This window comes from Myotis davidii, unplaced genomic scaffold (genome assembly GCF_000327345.1).
Source record: "Myotis davidii unplaced genomic scaffold, ASM32734v1 scaffold1525, whole genome shotgun sequence".
Classification (NCBI taxonomy): Eukaryota; Metazoa; Chordata; class Mammalia; order Chiroptera; family Vespertilionidae; genus Myotis; species Myotis davidii.
In genome coordinates, this window is record NW_006296279.1 from 1438410 (window position 1) to 1445429 (window position 7020).

The following is a 7020-nucleotide window of genomic DNA, read 5'->3' on the forward strand; positions in this document are numbered from 1 at the left end:
GTGCCGAGACCTGGCGGGGAGGCACTCGGCGCATGCGTCTTGCTCCCGCCGCAGCTGGGGGCCGCGAAAGGGTTGCTGGGAAATGTAGTTCTGCGCGGAGGGCACTCCTCAGCACCCAAGCTTCAGCGAAGCCTCCGCTTACCCAGAACCCGGCACAACCCTGGCGTTAGGAGCACGTGCTCTCTTTCTCTCTCACTTCCTCTCTTTGTTGAAGAGAGAGGGACGGAGAATATTAGTGGAAAGTGGAACAGGGGGCCCCAGATCAGATGAGTAGGAGAGCCTAATCTATCATTGCAAGAGGAAGGTTATAACCGTAGTAAATACCTGGAGAACACTTGGTATGTTAAAAGCACTTTCACGCACTTAATGCCCTCGATTCTACCAGGACCCCCTGTAAGGGGGGCATTTTTCTTCCTGTTTTCCAGATGCAAAAACTGAGATACCTTGTTTGAGAAAGGATGGCAGGGAGGCAGTGATCAAGTGAAGATTATTTAATCCAGGAATGGACTATAGAATCCAAGTTCTTTTCATTATTTCTAGGCAGACACTTGTATTCAGAACCTCTAGGTTCTTGCCCTGGCTCTGCTCCCCTCCCTCAGGTTTGTAATGCTCTGAGCGTTCCTCTCTTGCCTTAGAATGCAACTGCTAACCCTGTCCTGCTTCACCTGGCTTTCTGAGAGGCAGAATAGATCAGGCAGAAAAAAACCCAAGGCGCTGTTCACCATGCAGAAGCCTCGCGCCCTGAACTTGGTGGAGAATTGGGCGTTTGCCCTGTGGCAGGGTGACCTGGGACCCCCTCCTCCCCACTGCCTGAACAGCTGTTCCCTGTGGCCGCCCTGGGCTGCGTGGTGGTGAAGCAGATAAAGGTTGCTTATGCCTTGGTGAATGCTGCTCTGTGTCACCGGCAGCTGCAGCTCTGCCAGCCGTTGCACTCAGGCCACTCGGGGCCTCTTCCCTCCTCAGCGGCACCACAGTAGCACCAACCACGTCAGAGCACCCGGGGCCTCCCAGTACACTAGCAGCGAAAGGCCTCCATCATCTCTCCTGACTGCCCTCCCCCACCCCAGGCTCTCTGCTCCCACATCTATTCAATGTGAGGCTGCATAGAGCACCTAACACATTGTAGGCCCTCAACAAACATTTGTTACATCTGTGACTGGAACAGACATTCCAGCCATTACATTTAACACTTAGCTTGCCAAAACAAATAGCAACAAACAACCATTAATTTCCTCACTGTATTAATACAAGGGTGGTTGATAGAACAAGTCATGGAATCAGAATTTTAGAGCTGGAAGGAACCAGAGAATTCTAGTCCAGCCCTATTATTCCGCTCTCTCTTTGCTGATATGACCAAACTGGAAAACGACGGGCTCCCGTATTTGAAGGAGATACTGACGAGCACAGTATTCAGGATGGCTTACCAAATGCAATGTGCTGAGCACTGGGATAAGGTCCTGGCCCTTGTGGCTCTTCCATGCTAGAGTAGAGAGGCAGATCATGAACACAAATAGAACTTTCTGTCCTTGCTGTCCCAGGTCCCTTCCTTTCACTCCCTCAGACTTTCATGCTGTCCACTCACTGAGATGGTGCTTGTCATGGTCACAAATGACCTCCGAGCTCTCAGATCAGATGGCCGTCTCCCCACCCTCCTTTTTCTTGACCTATCAGCTGTGTTGCACTCAGCTGATTGTCCCTTTTCCTTGTACACTTTCCTCCCTTGGTTTACAGAACCCACCTCACTCGCTGCTCCTTCTCAGTCTCCTTTGCTGGGCTGTCTTCATTGCTTCAACTTTACAGGTGACAATGCTCAAACTAGATCTTTGATTTCCTTTCTATTCACTTCCTAGGGTCTTGTCTAGTGAAATGGTCTTTTCTAGTCTCATGGTTTGAATTGCCATCTATACCCTAAAGATTCCTGTTATGGACTGAATGGTGTTCCCCAAAAAGATATGTTGAAGTCCTAACCCCTGGTACCTCAGCATGTGACCTTATTTGGAAGTAGGATTGTTGTGGATGTAATTAGCTAAGAGCCCTAACCGGCTTGGCTCAGTGGATAGAGCGTCGGACTGTGGACTGAAAGATCCCAGGTTCAATTCCGGTCAAGGGCATGTACGAATTGGTTGCGGGAACATCCCCAGTAGGAGATGTGCAGGAAGCAGCTGATTGATGTGTCTCTCTCATTGATGTTTCTAACTCTTTATCCCTCTCTCTTCCTCTCTGTAAAAAATCAATAAAATATATATTTTTTTAAAAGATGAGGTCTCTGCATGTCTTACGACTCGTGTCCTCACAAAAAGACGTGAGGGGATGTAAAGAGAGACACAGAGAAAATGTCTTGTGATGACAGAAGCAGATTGCAGTGATGCAGCTGTAAGCCAAGGTGGCTTTAATCATTGACCTGTGGTTATAGGTCATGGCCTGGGAGGCCAGGCTCCATCCTGGGCCAAGAAACCATCACCAGAGATTAGGAAGAGGCAAGGAAGCATTCTATCCAGAGTCTTAGAGGGAGCCTGACCCTGCTAATATTTTGATCTCAAACTTGTAGCCTCCAGAACTGCAAGAGAATAAATTTCTGTTATTTTAAGCAGTCTAGTTTGTGGTATTTTGATATGGCAGTCCAGGAAACGAATACAATTCTCAACTGTATACAAATGAATAACTCTCTAGCTCTCCCCTGCACCCAGGCTCACTCGTCCAGCTGCCTGGCACCTTCTCCACTGGACGTCCAACCTGGCAGCAGCAGCAGGTGGCTACTGGAAGCATGGACCCCGCAACCAGACTGCCTGGTTCTAAGTCTCAGCTGTGCCGCTCACCAGCTCTGTGATCCTGGGCACTTCCTCTCTCTGTGCCTCAGTTACTTCACATGGAAAATGGGAATTCAGGGAGCCTTCACTTAGTATCGTCGATGGGTTGTGCAACTTTAAGTGAAACAACATAAATGGAAACCAGTTTTACCATAGGCTATTGATATAAACGAGAGTTAATTCCTATGGCATCTCAACATCCTAACAGAATAATGATGTTGAATGAAGCGTTATTGAAGGACCGGCTATATTACCACTACCTATTCATAGAGTTCAAGGACGATTAACCAAGTCACCGATGTCAAGTACTTAGAACAGCGTCTGCCACATGGTAAATAGTATGTTAGTGTTACTGGTTATGGCCAGGTTCAAAACATCTTCCTTTCCCAACTCTTTCTCATAAACGCCATCCTCTCATTTGCTCTGACCAAACTCTGCAGTCATGTTTGGTTGTCCCCTTTCTCTGACACCCACATCTACATCAGCAAGTCTTGAGGGCTCTCCTTCAAACACTTATTCAGAATCTGACCATATTTCACCACCACCACCATCACCACTCGCGCTTCTCATGGACTATTTCCAGTCACCTGCTAGCTGCTCTCTCTCCTTCCGTCTTTGTACCCTGTGGTCTATTCCCAACACAGCTGCCAGTGAGAACCTGCTAAACCATGTCATATGATGTCACTTCTCTGCTCCAACCCCACAAAGCCAAGGTCCTCACAGGGACCTGTATGACCCAACAGGAGCTGTCCAGCAGCCCCCACCTTTCCTATTACTCCTCCCCTTACTCAGCCTCAACTTGCTGAGCCTACAGTCTTTGCGCTGGCTGTTCCTGTTCCTGGGATGCTCTTATCCTGGGTATCTATGACTCACTTCCTCACTTCCTTCAGTTCCTTCTTTAAATATTATCTTATCTTCTCAGTGGTGCCTCCTCTAAGCATCCTGTTGAAACAGCAAGCCCCATTGCCAAGAGTTACCCTGCTTTATTTTTCTCCTGAGAATGTACCACCTTCTGACTTTCATTTATCTCTTGTCTTCCTCAACTAGAATATAATTCCCATGAAGGTGGGGTTCTTATGTGTTTTATTCAGTGCTGTAGCTCAGTGCCTGACACTTATTGGTACTTAAACAGTCCTTTGAATAAACAAAATAATTCCACATAGTGCCAAAAGCTCCGAAGAAAATTTTAAAAGGGTATATGCTAGGGATCGATAGGGCAGCAGTGCCGAGGTGCTGAACTATCTCTTGGGCCTCAGGATGGTAGTTACTTGTGAGCTGAGACGTGGATGGCAAGAAGGGGCCAGCCATGATGACTCGCACCCCAGGCGGAAGGCACCAGTACAGTACAAAGGCCCAGGTTGGAACCCAGGCAGAAAGCAGGGTGCCTGGAGGGGACGGAAGGGGGCCACACAGGAGAGGGTCGGGGGGATGGGCAGCGGCCAGGTCCTGGAGGCTGGGTTGTGCTGATCCTGGGTTTGTTCGTTCTCAGATCTGGTCCTCGCCTCTCAGCTCTGGGTTTCAGGGACTGGCCCTGTGGGCTGGGTTTCCACAAGCTAGCTCTGGGTTTGGTCAAGGGGAAGCACTGCTGAGAGGTTGAGGGGGTCAGGGCCAGGGAGCAGTGAGGGTTCTCTTTACCTTGCTGTCTGCCCTCGCAGCTTCCCTCCATGGCCCCAGCCGCTGCTGCAAGGCTTTTTGTGGTTCTAGCTTCAGCCAGATGACCTAGGCCCCCAGACTCTAATATCACCACCTCTTCCCTTGACTGGCAGGGATGTTGCTAAACTTCCCACAGCTGCTAATCTCAAGGTTGCTTCTCATCTTCTCTGTCACCTATGTAACCAACTCCCTGCCTTACAGTCACTCAGAACAGTTTCTATGTTCCTTGCAGGGGACTGACTGATTTGTTTGGAAAAACAACCCTGGGTTCAAGTAGACAGGGGGCTGCCTGGAGGGCTCCCAGGGCGGCATACGAGCAGGCTATGAAGTTATAGACTTGTACGCAGCGTCTTAAGGAGGAGGAAACTAGGTCTGGCCAGTAGGAACTACAGGGAGTATCTTGGCGCTCAAAGGGGTTCCTACCAGGTAGGACTGTAGAGAGAGAAAGGGTTTGAGCAGAGAAGTAGCACAGCGTGTGCCAGGGATGTTTTCAGGGCACGGGATGCATCAGGTAGGGGAGGATACTCTATTCACGGGTTTAGAAGGGCCTCTTCCAGCCTGGAGCTCCTGGGGCGCAGTGGGACATACATCCTGCACGCCGCTGCTCACACCACCTTCCGCGTCCATTTCCATTCTTAGCTTCAACACAATCCTATCAGGGAGGCTGCCGGCCTGTTGGTCATGTGGACATTGCGATTCGGGGGTTTGTGGGCAGACCTTTGAGGCCGCTCTGCAGGAGAGGCCCATTCTGTTGAATAAGAAAACCTGGTGCAGTCCCTGAGGGGGTTGTCGCCTGGTGGTTGGGGGGCAGACTCAGGGACACGGGGCCTGTGCTCCATCAAGTCTTGGCTCTGTGACCTACTGTGTGACCTTGGGCAAGGTATTAGGGTCTCTGCGCTTCAGTTTCATCATCTGTAAAATGGGCGATAGTAGTTCTTACTGCACAGAGTTACAGTGAGGACGGCCTGAGTTAACGCATGTAAAAGTGCTGACCTCATGTTTGGCACACAGTACGCCCTGCACTGGTCTCCTTTGCCAGTTCTCCCAACCACAGAATGTTGGCAGGTCCCAAGAACTCAGTCTTCAGTCCCCTCCTTCTCCCTATGCACGTGTACTTCCCTGACAACCTGTCATTCTGTGGCTTTACATACAATCTACATGGCAATGATTCGAAAATTTGCATCTCTAGCCCCCAATTCCAGACTCAGACAGCCAACGGATACTTCCACTTAGATATCTACGTGTCTCTAACTGAACAGTCTGATCTTGACCTCTCCCCAAACTAGCTCCTCCTATCATCACTCATCCTTTCCGTTGCCCAGGCCAAACCCTCAGGGTCATTCTTGACTCCTCTTTGCCACTCAGGCCTCATGTCTCATCCGTCAGCAAATCCTACTGGCCGCACCTTCGAAACATATGACAATTTAACTGCTTTTCCCCACCTCCCTTGCTACCACCCTGGTCCATGCCACCATGATCCCTTGCCTGGGTCACTGTGGTAGCTCTCTCTGCTTCAGCCTGTTGTCAACACAACAACCAAGTCACTCTGTGAACACTGTAACTAATTCCTCTGTTCTGTTCACTCAGTGTAAAAGCCTAAGTCTTTTAAAAATAAGTTGTGAGGCCCCCTGAGATCTGCCCCCCCTCCTCCATCCCCTTGACTCCCTCACCCCCTGACCTCCTACCCCTCTTCCCTCCTTGCTCTTCCTCCATCAGGCAGGGCACTCTGCTTCCTCAGCATTTATGGGCATGGCTGTGACTTGCCCTTCCCAGAGATCCCTCTCCCTTCCAGAACACCACCCCCCCGCCCCTTAGATTTTTATACAAATACCATCCTCTCAGTGGGACCTTCCCTGGTCAGCCAATTTCAAATTGCAACTCTCCATGCTCCCTATTTCTTTGCCCTGCTTAATCCGAAAAACTGTTAAGGACTAGCACCATCTGAAAATAAAAAGAAGATGCCATCTAACATATTAATGTATCCTACTTCTTGTCTATCTGCCCCCAGAATGCAAGCTCCATGTGGACATGGATCAGTCCTGTCAGGGGCTACGTCCCCAGGGACATCAGAAAGTGTGTGCTAAATAAATTCATGGAGGAAGCCTTGCGCAACTGTTGGTTCTTAATTATCATCTCGGTGCATATCCGTCCGTGCCCTACCCTTTGCAAAAACCTCCTTGGGGACCGGAAATCTAAACACAGCTGGGGAGAAGAAAAAGAACCAGCCCGAAGTACCAGTGGCATAACAAAGTGGAAGTTCTAGTCGGTAAATACAAGGGTGGGCAAAAGTAGGTTCACAGTTGTGAGCACGCAAAATAGTTTTTCCAGACGAACAACTGTAAACCTACTTTTGCTCGCCCCTGCATACCTTCCCGGGGGGCTGGAAAGCTGGGCTGTGGCATCGATGCACCCCAGCAGGAGCCGCTGCACCACGGCGCTGTTTGGCTCCCTTTTCAGCCCGCAGGTTGGAGTCGGGAGCGCTGGGTTGCAATCCTAGTTTGTTTCCAGCGGCGCGGACAGGCCGACTCCAGCCCGGGGCTGCGGGCGGCGGGCTGCGGGC